Raw genomic sequence first — 15,585 nt, forward strand, 5'->3', positions numbered from 1 at the left:
TCGAGTTTGATGGATTGATTCATCAGTAATGTTATTCCAAAATGTTCTACCTTGCTCATGACTCAAGATGGCATGTTAGTGTGTAATGCGTGCTAACTGAATAAAAATAACCGACCACAAAATGAATAGTTTAGGCTTGTACAGAACATGAATCACAAATTAGCCAAGTTTCGATTCTTAAGGCTCCTTTGATTTTATTGGCTTTTGTTCATCATATTTCTGATTCTTGAACTCCAGGTGCCTTCTTAATCGCGGTTTCATTTCGATTTGCACTTAAGCAGGGTGTTAATTGAAGGGATCTCATGTCACTTGGTGCATGTTATCAAATTATAGTGGCCATATCTTCGTTGCATCTCGTGGGAGAGTCCCTCCTCTTTGCCCTTTGTTTGAGCTCCCTTCGGGAGGTGGGGTAGGCAAGTTTGAGATGAGCAAGTTTCTTCGGCTGGGATTTCACCTCAATAGGCTAAGGTCGGCCTTCTCCTTATATTCTCTGACATCTTAATTTTGCAATTAACTTGCCCCATCCTCTGTCCATGGGGTGGAATCTTCTCTTGGTGTTGTTCCTTCTAGCCGTGCTTTCTTTTTCACGTTCGCTTCGGTGCTATGTTGATTATGCCCTTATAGAGCTTTGTTTGTTAGCACATAATTTTAATCAAAATAAAAACGTCCTACTAAAAATCAAGAGCCTCTATATAATATGTGTCAATTTATTTTCTATTAGCATATGCTTCATCTACTAATGGTTACAAATCTTACTTCACCTAATACAATTCTTGTGGATATGTTTTTCTTTATCTATGTATCACTTAACCTCCACTTCTAGAAGACCTGTATAGGTGAATTCCAATTCAATATTCAAAACCTCGATGATGTATACACTAACTAATAGAAGATGAGATTAATTTCTGGTCGATAACTCATCGTTTTCAACATATATGTTACCTTTACTGGTATGAACTTAAATAATTTGTTTTAAGTTGAATGTTAGTGCCCACTCCCCCCACCACAAAAAAAGAAAAAAAGAAAAAAAAAAGAAAAAAAAGAAAGAAGATTAGTTGATTTTCCCCTTGATATCTCATCATTTTCAACATTTACGCTTCCTCTACTGATTTAATCTTAAATAGTTTATTTGAGTTGAATATTAGTGCAATCCCTCCCCCCACCCCCACCCCTAGTAATTCCATGGTAATTCACAAGTAATCATTCGTATTATACTAATCTCAATTTAGGTTGAGGAAGGAAGGAGGTTTAGCTTCATGTGTCGGGAGCGCGTAGCACAAGTCCAATACCTACACCTAAGAGTCCGAGCCCATCAACATATCCAATTGAACCCACATTTATTCACTACTTTACACCACATCAATTCTCCGATGTTGAACATTTTTAACACAATTCACTCACACGTGTATCTTAACAATCTTCCCCTTACATGTGAGCTCAGTGTTACGTCCGCTTCCCTTTAATCTAGGTATCCCTGATGGGCTTGCATTGCTAGGCTACAACACCCACCTGCTTGGCTCTAATATCATTTGTTAGGAGTGCGCAGTAGAAATCGGATACCTTTACCTAGAGAAATCGTCAATAGAGAGCTAAAGTCTAAGCCAATCGATACATCTAGTTCGACCAACCTTTACCCAAAAGCTCAAGCCAATGAGTTACGAGCCAACTAGGATATATTAACTACTCCACACCATATCAATTCTCTGATATGAGACTTCTTTTACTTAATTCACTTGCATGCGTATCCTAACATCATGTCCACTCTACTTATCCTTTCTATCCAAAAGCCACAGATTCAAATGTTTTTCCCAAGTTAGAGAAATTTCCCTACCGTTTATCTTTCATCTAGTCTTGACTTTCTTCTCCTCTAATTAATCTCATGAATCAGTAATCGTAATGGTAGTAAGTAAGAGGCTTTATCAAGCTTAAATTCCTTGATTCCTTCCTGGAATGTTTCCTCCAATCCTTCCTCCAAAAGAAAGCAAAAGCTTATTTTGGTCCGGAGAATTGATTGAAGCATCTTGTTCCATTTCAGTAAAGAACGCAAGTAAGGAATCCTATCTAATTTTCCATTACTATCTTCTGTTTTTAACGAGTCAGAGAGGCCTAGTGATTTTCAAATGAGTCACACCTTTTCAATGTAACACCTAAGATGTTGCTCTGCTTAGCAGATCTCATGGATCGTCTCTTCAACAGTACAGATGCTCTGCCAAGGTTTAAGCTATCAACGAATCAATCATTCATCCATCCATCTTTCTTTCTATACTAGCATCCAGATGTTTATTCTTGTTTCATAGGCGGAACAATTTAGGTTAGGTTTACATTGTTAGAAAAAGGTTCGCTTGTCTCCATAGTCATTTTAAAATTTCTTCTCGTTTTCCTTGCTGAGGCGGTATCACATGGAACCTTGTTCTTTCTTTTCCTCCATTTGCCTGTCCGTCATCCAATTGAAACAAAACAGGAACCGGATGCCCCTAGAACTTTGCATGAAGCAACCATACCGAGAGAAGATTACACATGGGTTAGGTTACAAAGTAGTGAAGACTGCAGAGGACATTAACATCAACATGTCTGGGGTTTATTCAGCCATTTACTCTGATCTGCGATGTTCCTTCAGTTCAGTTCCCGAAAGGACAGATTACCTCTTCCTCGTATAGCTGCTGATACAATCATTTGCATTTTGACGCGGGAGTATCATTTGATCGGAAAAAAGAAAAAAGAAAAAGAAAAGAAAAAAGAAAAAAAAAAAAACAAGAGTCGAAAGTACCAAATTGTGCGAGGGCTCTGCTAGCTGAAAATTATGTTGAGCATCTTGTTTTCGATCAGCCGTAAGTTGACAGAAAGTGATCGCTTGTTTTATTAATTGGAACTACGCAAGTTCTCTTCTTTTCTTTTCTCTCTTTGAGCAACTTCTATCGTCGAATAGTCGAAAGAAGCAAGTTGACAGAACAAACATGTTCTTAGGAGAGATCATGCACCATATACCAGAATTTTCGAGAAAACTACAATAGCAGTCTTCCAACTATCTTGAAGTAGTGAAACATAAGTTCTAAAATGAGCCACAATCGCTGGTTACCATACATCATATCCGTTTTTTATTTTTCTTCTTCCGTGGGCGTAGCGTGTGCATGCAAAGTGCACAATGTCTTGTCCACCCGATGTTGTAGATGTCTCCTTCTATCCAATTTTTCAATTACCATCTTCTATTTTTACTGAGTCAAAGGCCTAGCGATTTTCAAATGAGCCACTTTTCAATCTAACAACCTAAGATGTTGCCCTGCTTAGCATATCTGATGGATCATCTTTTCAACAATACATCTAATTTACATGAACTACTAGGGTTTAAGATATCAACGAGTCAGTCATTCAACCATCCATCTATCTGTACTAGCATATAAAGAGAAGCGGGTTCTTATTCTTTAGGAACATAAACTTTCTTGTTTTTCCATCTGCCCTCAAACACAAGATTTTAAGGGTACAACATGGTTAGGTACAGTTGATGATAATTTCAAGAAATTGAGAAACCCTGTATTGCAGGGATCATAACGTCTCGTCTTTGATTGTCTATTTCAAAGAAGATAACTATTCTCATTCACGATGAGCGTATGTGAAATTAATGAAATCAATATCAAATATTACCAAGACTAACAACGGTTATATTGCCTTCTTGACATTCGATTCACAATGTTGGCTACACTCTAGATCAACAATTGATTTTAAGAGTGTTAACTTAAGGGAAAAGACCACCAAAAACTTCAAATTTTGTCCAAAGTGACAAATTTAGCCCGAATTCTTTTTTTTTTTTTTTTTTGGTGACATGAAAAACCCCAAATTTTGTCCAAAGTGACAAATTTAACTTAAGGGAAAAGACCACAAAAAACCTCAAATTTTGTCTAAAGTGACAAATTTAGCCTGAACTTTTTTTTTTTGACATGAAAAACCCCAAATTTTGCCAACTGTAACATATTTACCCCAAACTTTTTTATTGACACAAAAAATCCTGAATTTATATATGTGTGACACATTTACTATAAACTATAGGGCATTTTTGTCTTTTACTTTTTAAAAGATTTTTTTTTTTTCTTCTTCTCTCTTCCCTCCGCCATGGCCGGCGGAGGGAAGAGAGAAGAAGAAAAAAGGAAAAAAAAGAGGAAAAATAGAAAAAATAAGACGAAAATATCCTTAGTGGGGTAATTGTGTCACGGTTAACAAAGTTTAGAGTTTCTCATGTCACAAAAAAAAATTCAGGGTAAATTTATCGCTTTGGGCAAAGTTTGGGGTTTTTGGTGGCTTTTTCCCTTAACTTTAATACTTTGTGAATGATTTTTTTCTGGAAAAGTTCTATAATGTTACCGGGCTCAAGAACTCGATAGTGTTCCGTGCTTTGGCTTGATGGACTTGGGCTAGGGCGTAAGGAGGCACAAGCACGGACTTTGGCACTCGGCCTCGATAGACTTGGGCCAAGGCTCAACCTGTAGATCCAGGCCTGCAGAGGTCATGGTCAAGACCCAGTGCACATACTCGGTTTTTCGGCTACCCTTGCCCAAGTCACTAGCATCTCATAGTGCTTGTCTATTTAGGTTTTAGTCAACATTGAAAAATATGGTTATTTTCATGGAAAATGACTTTTAAGGAAACATTTTTCATAAATATCATGTTTTTTACGAAACCTTAAAGGTGGTTCCATTTCTTTTTGACAAACATAATGGTATGTTTGTTTTAATAATACTTTCATGATTAAAGAAAATACTTTCCATGAAAATTATTTCCAAAGAAAATGGTTAGTTTTCATTTATTTGGCGGTTTTGGGAAAGTAATTTTTTTCTATTCAGAAGAAAAAGTTGTTTTCTTCCGATTTAAGCTTGTTATTTTGAGTCCATGAAAAAGGTTTTCCCAAAATTGATTAGTTTTCTGTTATCCAAACGCTGGAAAGTAAGGCAGCAATTTTCCAAAAATAGTTTCCTTCAAATAAATGGACCCTAACTTCGTCTCCGAAACTCACTTGGTAATTTTGATGACATAACTTTCCCACAACCTTTGGAATACGCTCAGATGAAGACAACAGTTTCTATGCTTGATGTGATTGCGGTGCTTGATGCCGCTATGCTTTTCTAAGTTGTAGTTCTGACTAAGTTTTATTGCTAAGCAATATATTCTATAGTGATTAGTGAGATGGATGTCTTTTAATTTGCTTTTGGAGTGAGGATGTATCACCTTAATAATTCTAAATTTTAACGTTATTTGGACAAAAACAACCTTAAACGTAAAAGCTGGAAAAAAAGAGGAAGAAGAAAAAGAAGAAAGAAACACCCTTCAATCATGTGAAATTTGCTTTGACCGGTTGAATTCTTATCAAAGATTCTAGGGAAAATGACATTAATAGTTCCTAAACTTTGATCCAGTATGCAATATCATCCTTAGAGGTTTAATTAATTCAATTTGGTCTCGGAACTATTCTAAATGTTCAATGTAGTAATGTAGTGCATTTGTTGAATTAAACAAGGGAGAAAGTTACCACAAATTCCTAAACTAGTGCAAAATGTGCATTCTAGTCCTTGAACATTCATTTTATTCAATTTAGTCTCAACTCTCCATAGCAAAGTCAAGTTAGTATTTCGATACTATATACAAATTTTCAAAATTACACTATTACCTATATTTTACAATACTTTTCATTTCAATCAATTTCCTAAATCAACAAAGGATATGCTATCTTTGTATTATCTTTTTGGTCTAAATATTACTCTAGTTACATTTAAGCATACTTTACTTTATAATCTCTATAATACAAAAAAGTAGAATCTCTTTGAGAGTTGTATTGGTATCATCAATCTGTTGTTTATATCATAGAGCGGTGTGTTTGACCCCAAATAGATATGACAAATGAGGTGGGGCCTAGATCTGAGAATACCTCCTTGGGTATATGGAGGAACATAGGGCCTTGAATCACCGTGGAGCCAACTATAGGAGAATTGCAAGCTTGGTTGATTACTTAAAATCTGTTTACCATGTCCTTGAACAAATTTTTGGCCCCTAAAATTATGTCCACCTCGAGACCCTTAGAACAGGGGAGTGGGTGAAGTGGCATGACCTATCAAAGCATGATGATGAGGCATTTGATTTAGAGAAAATTATTCTTCCTAGATGAGGAGTCAAGACTATATTTCATCAAATAAGAGAATTGTAGGGTCATTGGTGACCATGGTGATAAAGGTATCACACTTAGATGGAAGCCCGTTGAGAGCTTGAATCACCAAATTATTGATAGAGATGGAGTAATCGATTGTGATAAGGGAGTTTGTAATTGACTTCAGATGCCGAAGATAGTGAAAAATGGATTGGTCAAGTTTCTTGACAACGTTCTAATAATCAAGCTTTAGTCTAATTTACTTGGCTGCACAACAATTAGTAACAAGCTTCACGCAGACACGGAAATAATCCATCAACCCAGCGAATCATTGCATATAATAGAGGCTCAAACTGAGATTTCCACAGAAGAAAATTGTGTGCATGAAGCTTGATGGACACCGTGTTTGTGATGTTGGAAACAATAAGAGACAGACAGTGAAGTTGAGTGCACAACCGTAATATGAAAAACAATAGTTGAAGTAGCAGGGAAGGGAAAAAGAGTAACGAGGTGGTAGAAAAGAAGAAAAAATTGGAGATGTATTAGACATTTATGAGATAGAAAAAGGAATAAAGGAAGTTTTGAGTTGGATTAGAGATGCTGAGGAATTTGATGCATTTTTCTTTCTACAATAACATGTGAATAGAGTCAAAGAGAGAATAAAGGTAGAGTACTTATGGTGGTTTGACCCTAATTAGGATTGCATGATATGTATTTATAAGAGTGATTTTTTGTAATCATGATAAAGATTATAATCACATAAAGACCCTATATTTCATATTAGTAGTGTCCCCATAAAACATCGGTTCCATTCTGAGGATTGCTTCAAAAAAGAATAAGTGTTACGTATTGTTTATAAATGATTGATTCTATTTGTCTCATCATGTACGGAATTACCCGACATGTCCACTTTCTTGGATGCTTGTGTATATGATTGTTTGGGCGGTGGCTGAGAAGACTGGCCCATGCCAACTGGAAAAAGAGATACTCCTCTCGTCAAATGACGTGTGTAGACAGTTTCAACTCCAACGAGATCTACATTAGATCCACTGCTCCTCAGGATAATAGCTTTTGAATTAATCGATACACACTATTTCTTGAGAGTCCCCCATGATGTTCATCTTGCTGTTCTTTAGGTCATCTTTGTTCCACCCAAGGATTCCCAGAAGAGTGCATGCTTGTAGCCCAACATGCGCCTTTTGAAGTTGCAAGTACCGGCGGTTGAAATTAAGCAACATATGTATGGTCAGTTCTGCTGTTGATATAAGAATGCATGTAAGAAATTGTGTAGTTCTTTGGTATGAGTATAGCAAAGAGTATGCAGATTAGCTTGACCTCCTTCATTTTCTCACACTTCTTCATCCTGCAATATGTCAAATCAAGGGTTGATTATCTGGTAAATAGCTCTCATAAAACAGTGATAAGTAAGAGCGAGGATATATTGGCTAAACTCGTTCCATCAATGATATCTATACAGCTTTTATAGCATTGTATAAATAAGTTTATCAGCGAGTATGCAGATGCAGTGATTCATAAAGGACAGTCGGAAAAGCAAAAGAGTATTGACTGATGCAATATATGCACAGTAGAGTAGCCAGCAGATCTCAAAAGTTAACTCAGACAACCGTCCTTGGGAAAAGAACACATTGCAAGATATCATCGAAATTTGAAAGGAAAAGAAGAGGGCTTCCATGTGCAAAAACATGAAACTTGATACATATATTTATCCACAGATCTGAGAGAAGCTTCCAAAACAAATGGAGTTTCTCCTTGCGGAAGCTGTCTGATGTATTTTAGGAGAAGATCACGCATTTATGACCTAAATATTCCTTCCTCATAGGAGCACAAAAGATCTTTTAAAAAAGAACAGAACCATCAAGATCTGGCGCTTTAGGAGGGAAAACAAGAAAATGGACCGGGCAAATACCGACAATTGCAACGTTGTGATTCAAAAGAACAGGACAAGACTAGAGATCTCTTCATCTCAGAAAGAAAAAAAGGAAAGAAAAACTAGGACAAGAAGCATACAAGAGTGATATTGATTCGGCTCGTCTTGAAGATATTACATAGCTAATAGTAAGCACGAAACACAGAAAGATGAGCCGGACCAATATCACGCCATGTCTACTTCTCCCAACAACCTTCACTTGCTCCTCCTCCTCTTCTTCTTCTACTTCATTAGAGAGAGAAGAGAAGCTATTTAGGGCCTGGGTTTTTCTGCTGCAGCTTCTTCCCCTTTTATAGCGTGGAAATGGAATATCATCAAGGGTTTTGACGGTCCCTCACGAAGGAATACGGACAAAGTAGAGGTTTGTAATGCGAAAATTGATCTAGCAAATTGATATTTAAATACGTAGATGATTTTTCGTGTAGTATCAAATGTCGCCCATCACTTTGATGTATTGATTGGATCAATATATATAATTTATTTAGCATTACTTTTCGAAAGTATTGATTCGTAAAGTTCCCTTTACAAAATAATGTGATGAACTTTTGTTCAGCATTAAAATACAACTCACTTATCTAAATAGCCATACGGGGTTTATCAAGCCATCTTAAACCCTATTTTATGTTCCCAAGATTTCTCTTGATTTGACCAGGCTGATGGAAGACGTAAATAAATTCCGGTCCGCTTGTTAACGAATCCAACGAGCAATGCCATCCAGTTTACCACCTCTTTACTTTAAACCCTAGGGCAGGATTATTGGAAATTTCATTGCCATTGGCACGATGGTCATTAAGTTATAATATAGTCACAGGTTGTATATAGTACATCGATACCTACTTCATCCATTAATGTTAGGGCGGTTATTATAAAATGCCAATGTCACAGTTATGGCCTACATAAGATACCCACTTCAAAGTCAATCTTCCATCCTATTGTTTGAAAATTTATTTTTTTTGTGATAAATGTTAGGTCGTTACAGTTTTCAAGAGTCAATAATTTAATAATTACTTGGTCTAAATTGGTCGGATGAAAAAAGTATTTCTTAAAAAATAATGTAAGTGCTTCCAAAACTTAATCAAATAATCTTGTCCGTGATTTTGTTAAACTATGAATTTGCTTTTGGTTTTTTGATAAGGATCCATCTAATATGAACAGAGATTGTCTACAAGTATGCATCTTCCAACGACATGGACATTAATTGAAATTTCCCAAATCATTATTTACATTCAGGCAAGCTAACACTATTTCTTTTAAATCTACCTTTTGCTTCTACATCCTGTCATAGCCTGAAATGAAAATGGCTTGGAAAGCGAATTTCGTCCTACTAATTACTGATATGTTGCCTCCATGAAAACGTGCTTCATTTGTAAGGAAAAAGGCAGATTAGTGGGGGAGAACAAAAGCTCACGGTCCCCCTGATTTAAGCCCCTAATTATGAGTGGCAACATGTCTCGAAAGGAGTAGGAGACAAGACATAAAGCCGAAGATAGGATAAGTTAAACATAGATTTGTGCAAAGTATGGAATAATTAAGATAAAACCAGCGATCGTTAGTAATTGCTTTCTCCTCTTGCCCCATTAGTGATTTCGTTTATTTTTATTTTTTGAAATTATTGTTTACAAGTGCCTGTGGGATGTTAATTGAATTGGACCGGTTAGAGTTAATTTATTTTAAGATGTCAAAAAAAGAGTAAATAATATGGACGCATGTAAAGCTTGTCTTTTTATATTTCCAAAGTACTTCAAAACATTGCTTGTCAATCAATTCATTTTAAAATACTAAATGGTGTCGCCAGTCTTAAAGTCTCCCATGGTTATCAAAAACGCTAGAGTTGTTTACAGGTCCCCATGAGATGTTAATTGAATCCGGCTAATTAGAGTTAATCTATTTCAAGATGTCAAAAAAGATCAAATCACAAAAACATTTGATGTGTCATGGGATATGCATGCGTTTAAAGCTTGTCTTTTTATATTTTCCAAATACTTGGAAAGATTGCTTAATAAGTATCTCGAAAGCATGGGTTAATTAATTTATTTTAGGGAAAATTTCAAATAAGGACCCGGAGTGCCATCATTTTCTCAAAAGAGGACCTGAAGTGAAGTTTGTCTCAAATAAGGACCCAAAGTGTTATCATTTTCTCAAAAGATGACCTGAAGTGAAGTTTGTATCAAAGAATGACCAAAAGTAGTCATTTAATTTCAAAGAAGGACCTCACTCGCCGGCCGGTGAATAGATGTATCTTTAATGTATATTCCGGTGGCTTGATTACGGTATTTTCATCCTTTTTTTTTCTCATTTTTGGTTGCCCTATTCATCGTCTTCTTCGTCCCCTGTTCATTTCTTCTTGCCTAGATCAAGAATACCGAACTTGGGGAAAGGCTAGCGAGCACCAGCCGTTGGTAAGGGCTGGCGAGGGCTCGACGCCCATTGCTGGCAGCAAGTGAAGGCTCCATGCCTATTGCTAACAGCGGGCAAGGGCCATCGAGCCCTCACTGGCCATGGGGGAGGGAGGCCATCCAAATCGAGGCCCTACAAGAAGGTCCTTGAGGGCAAAAGGGGTAGTCAAAAAAGTCGTCGATCTAGGAGCGGTGGTGGGAGGAAGGGATGAAGAAAGCAACGTGGGCATCCCAATCGTAGTCCTAGCAGAAGACAAGGTTGTTGGTGGAGTAGCCGAGCGAAGGTGGGGGAGGTCGCCCCTCACGGCCATCGCCGAGATCACCCCTCGCCGCCTTGGGTGAGGGTCGGCCCATCTCACCGGCCACTAATAAGGGCCAACGAGGGCTTGCAAGCCCTCACCGCACCGCCGCAATCGAGGCCACCCTCGCTAGATCGGTGAGGATTAGCCTACAAGCCTCGCCCACGGCCGGTAAGGGCTTGGTGGCCCTCACCTACTGCCGATGATGGGCATCCAACCCTCACCAACGACCAGCGCTCACTGGCCCTTCCCAAGTCCGATGTTCTTGAGAAGAAGACGAACAAGGGATGAAGAAGATGATGAACAGTGCCACTATTGACCCAAAAAAATAATAATAGTAAAGAACAAGACAACTGAAAATTAAAAAAAAAAAAATAGACAAAAATATCCGTAATTAGGGTATCGAAATATGCATCGGAGATGCATTTATTCACCGACCGACAGATGAGGTTCTTTTTTTAGACTAAATGATCACTTTGGGTCCTTATTTAACACAAACTCCACTCTAAATCCTCTTTTGAAAAAATGAAGGTATTTTTTGGCCCTTATTTGGTACAAAGTTCACTTCGCGTCTTCTTTTGAAAATGATAAAGACTGTAGGCCCTTATTTAAAAATTTCCCTTTATTTTAAAATGATAAACGATGTCACTAGCTCTAAAGTTTCTCGTGGTTATCACAAACGCTGGAGAAAATCTCGGACCCCAAATCTAAAGGGCAAAAGAATCTAGCCTTTTTCCAAGCATAGGGAACCCCCGATGGATCCTCTCCTTTTTTCTTTTTTTTCTTTTTTCCGTTCTTTTGAATGGCTCGTGAAATAAGAATGCGAGTCAATTCCAAAGTACGGTCATGGCAGAGATTCCAAAGTAGGCCAAAACAGGAGACATGGACATCTTTATCAATACGTGTCGAATTCCGAACCAATGGTCCCTCTATTCTGAGTAGATATGAAGCAGTCTCATGCTTGTTTTTAAACACGTGCCAGTTGTCTCTTTACCAGTATTTTAAAGATTAGCAGCAGAGATGAAGCTCGTATGTTATGAGAAAATACGATGATTAATTTAGTCTTACATATTTTAATTATATTAATTTATTTATAAATATTTTAATAATTTGTCAATATTATAGGTCTGTCAAATAATGGGTTTGATCGAAAATAGTCCAACTAAAATCAACCTATTTTCATACAATATAAATATAATTATTCATATTTAACCCGATTCAACGCAATTCATATTGCTAAAATACTTTCATATTTAATCAAATCTAGAAAATATAAAACATAAAGTAAGCGAGCATAAGATCAAGTGAAGTCGAGAGAGAGTGAAGAGAAAGTCATAATATAAGGTTAAGCCTAAATAAGTCATGAACCCCATTTATGACGTGAGACGTGATGTTTATGTTTAGAGAAAGATTGTCTAAAGTTTGATTCCTCCCATCTCATTACTTAGTGCTGATGTTTGTGGGTATTCCTTTCTCATGTGCCTTGAGTCTCTACAACTCCCGTCATTAACATATCCTCGGAGTTGCCAACAACATGTTCTTGGTCATTCTAAAAAGGGCGTACAAAACACAATTCACGGCGCCCAACAATATAATACGCAGATTCATCTAACCGAAAGATAATTTAAGCTTGAAGAGAGATCGATCCGCATGTGAGAGCCAAGTGTCGATTCCTAAGGCCCCGTTAATAATTTATTGGTTATTGCTCATCGTTTTGCTCATTCTTCAACTCCGTGTGCGTTCTCTATACATGGTTCCGTCCGATTTACACATAAAACGGGGGTCTGCAAACTTGACTGGTCGTACCTTAGTTGTATACCTTGATCTACTGCTGGCCGAATAGCATTCCTTTCCCTTTGGTTAAGTTTGAGGGTAGGCAAGTTCGAAGGTGGGGTGGGCAAGTTCCTTCGGCTGAGATATCACCTCAACATGCTAAGGTCGGTCTTCCCCTTATATTCTCAGATTTCTTGCTTTTGTAGATTGTAATCATCCTATCCCAACCTCTGTCCTTGGAGTGGAATCTTCTCTTGGTGTTAGTCCCTTCGCGCCGTGCTTTCTTTTTCTTGCCCGCTTTGGTGCTACGTTGGTTACGCCCTTATATCGCCTTGTTTGTAAGCATAGTGTTTCTCTCTACCATGTCGTACTTTAAAACAAAATGAAAACTTCCTGTGTGATAGGTGTCGATTTATTCTCAATTAGCATATGCTTCGTCTACTATTGATTATAAAACAAACGAACCTAACTTCACCTAATTCTTATGGGTATGGGTTTGCTTTAGCTATGTACCACTTATCCTTTACTTCTAGAAGACCAGTTACACTTGACTAATAGAAGATGAGTTGATTGCTTGTAGATATTTCATTGTTTTCAAAATGTATAACCTTTGTTTATCTGGTCTTGATTGGTTTGTTCGAGTTTCGGTTCAACACCAGTAGTCATTCGTATTATACTATCTAAGTTTAGGCCGAAGAGGGAAGGTTTAGTTTCACGTCCACTCTACTCACCCTTTCTGTCCAAAAGAGATTGGTCCAAAGGTTTTTTCCCAAGTTAGAGAACTTTCCCTATTGTCCTTCTTTCAGCCGGACTTTATTTTTGTTTTTCTTTTTTCGTTCTGGTCAATCTTATGAATTAGTAATTGTATCAGTAAAGGGTAAGAGGCTTAATGAAGGTTAGATTCCTTGATTCCTTTCTGGACCGGAACTGGATTAATTCCTCCAATTCTTCCTCTAAAAGGAAAGCAAAACTAGTCTTGACCCAGAGAATTGAATGAAGCCTCTACTCCTATTTCAATAAGGAATGCAAGCAAGGAATCCAATCTAGTGATGTCATGAGCCCCACATTGGCTAGGCCTTTGATTCACTTGTGAATAACGAAAAGAGTAGATTAAATCCTATTTTCTCAAAAGACTCATTCAGACGAGGGAAAACTCTATAGATTCTTAAAGCCCCACGAGGGAAGTAAAGAAAAGAACGTAAATTTTATGACAAATCTGATCTGTTGGCTGTTCTCTACTAATCATAAGGATATAGGGACTTTATATTTCATCTTTGGTGTCATTGCTAGAGTAAGGGCACACGCTTCTCAGCATTGCTTCGTATGGAATTAGCACAACCTGGTGATCAAATTTTCTTGGGGGAGATCAGCAACTTTATAATGTTTTAATAATGACTCATGCTTTTTTTAATGATATTTTTTATGATTATGCTAGTGATGAGATATCGATCTGGTATTTTATCTGTTTCGATTTTGATAACTGCACTTGACATAGGATTTCCACAACTAAATAACATTTCATTCTCTTTGTTGCCTATTAAGCCTAGCCTTAGTAAAAGTGGGTAATGACGCTAGGTGAACGGTTTATCCGCCCTTAAGTAGTCTTAATCTTAGGGTGTGTTTATTAAAATTTCTATTTCTAAGAACAATTTTTTAGAAATAATTCTTTTTATTTCTACTCCTTAAAACAATTTTTGAGTAAAATAATATGTTTGGTAACTGCACACAATTTTTATTCTTGTAATAGAAAAATAACAAGAATGCGTTTGATACAATCCACAAGTTTTTTTTTGTGACAGAGTTTCTTTTAATTTTTTTTATATTTTTTGAGATTTTTTTCTTTTTTCTTTTCTTTTTTCTTTTCTTCTAGGTAGTGGTGGCAGGGGGCGGCAAACAGTGGCAGGCAATGGGCGACGAGGAAGAAGGAAAAAAAAAAGAAAATGACTCATTTCTAAAAAAAAAATTCGAAAACAAGAAGCTACTTTTTCTATTTTCTATTTATGTTTTAAATCTATTCTTCGGCTGCTTTTCTATTATGAGGAATAGAAAAATTAACTAACGTTACCAAATGGATTTTTATTCTTATTATATTCTAGGGAGCAAAAAAAAAAGAGAAATGTTACCATGCAAAGCCTTACCAGCCATTCTAGAGGAGCAATTGATTCAACAATTTCTAGCCTTCCTTCTAAGCAAAGGATTCATCTAGCAGCGTTAAGAGGAATGCTATGGAAGTTCTTTCGTAAGCCCCGGCCAGCTAGTGGGAAATATATCTAGTCCTTCCATCCCAAGTTTCCCTAGCCAAACAATCTCCTCGATCCGACAAGCAAATCGAGTATGGCCAAGTCAATTCAAGCAAGAAACTGAGTCTCTCTAGTTGGATAGTGGATTCGTCCATGTTAAGCACATATAGTTTTATCCGATAGGGTAAGCCTATCTAGGAAAGCAAAGAAAAAGGCATCGTTCCATCTATCAAGACGTGATCTTTTGATAAAGCTGTTTCTAGGTGGTCTCACTCCCTTTGAGTAAGAAGATTAGGGATTCAATGGCACCAAGAGCCGATCAAATAGGTCTCCTTGATAGATGGAACGTTGCCCTTTTCTTTGCTTTCCTGGATAGGCTGAACCCTATCGTATAAAACTATATGTGCTTTACTTGGCCCTTTTCTTCAAGTAAGTTTATTTTAGGCGCAAGTCAGCTTTCGAAAGGAAGTGATGGGCTAGCTATCAAGCAATCCATTAAGAAAGCAAAAAAGCCTTACATTTAATCTCTTTTGGAAAGCTAAAATAGGTTCCTTTGCTTCACCCTTTGCAGATAGGTCCGTCCAGAAAGGCTGCCAGCTCTCCTCGTTCCTTCCACTCTTCCGGTGATAATTGGTGTAAGTATCGATCTAAACAGCAAACAAACGAGACTTGCTATCCTAATGTTCTTCTTGATGACTTAAACTTAGAAGGGCCGACACCCGATTGCAATTCCGTAAGAGTTCTGCACTTTCATTAGAACTCCGGTCTATACGAACGATGTATGTACAATAGGTTCAAACTG

This window comes from Eucalyptus grandis, chromosome 1 (genome assembly GCF_016545825.1).
Source record: "Eucalyptus grandis isolate ANBG69807.140 chromosome 1, ASM1654582v1, whole genome shotgun sequence".
NCBI lineage: Eukaryota > Viridiplantae > Streptophyta > Magnoliopsida > Myrtales > Myrtaceae > Eucalyptus > Eucalyptus grandis.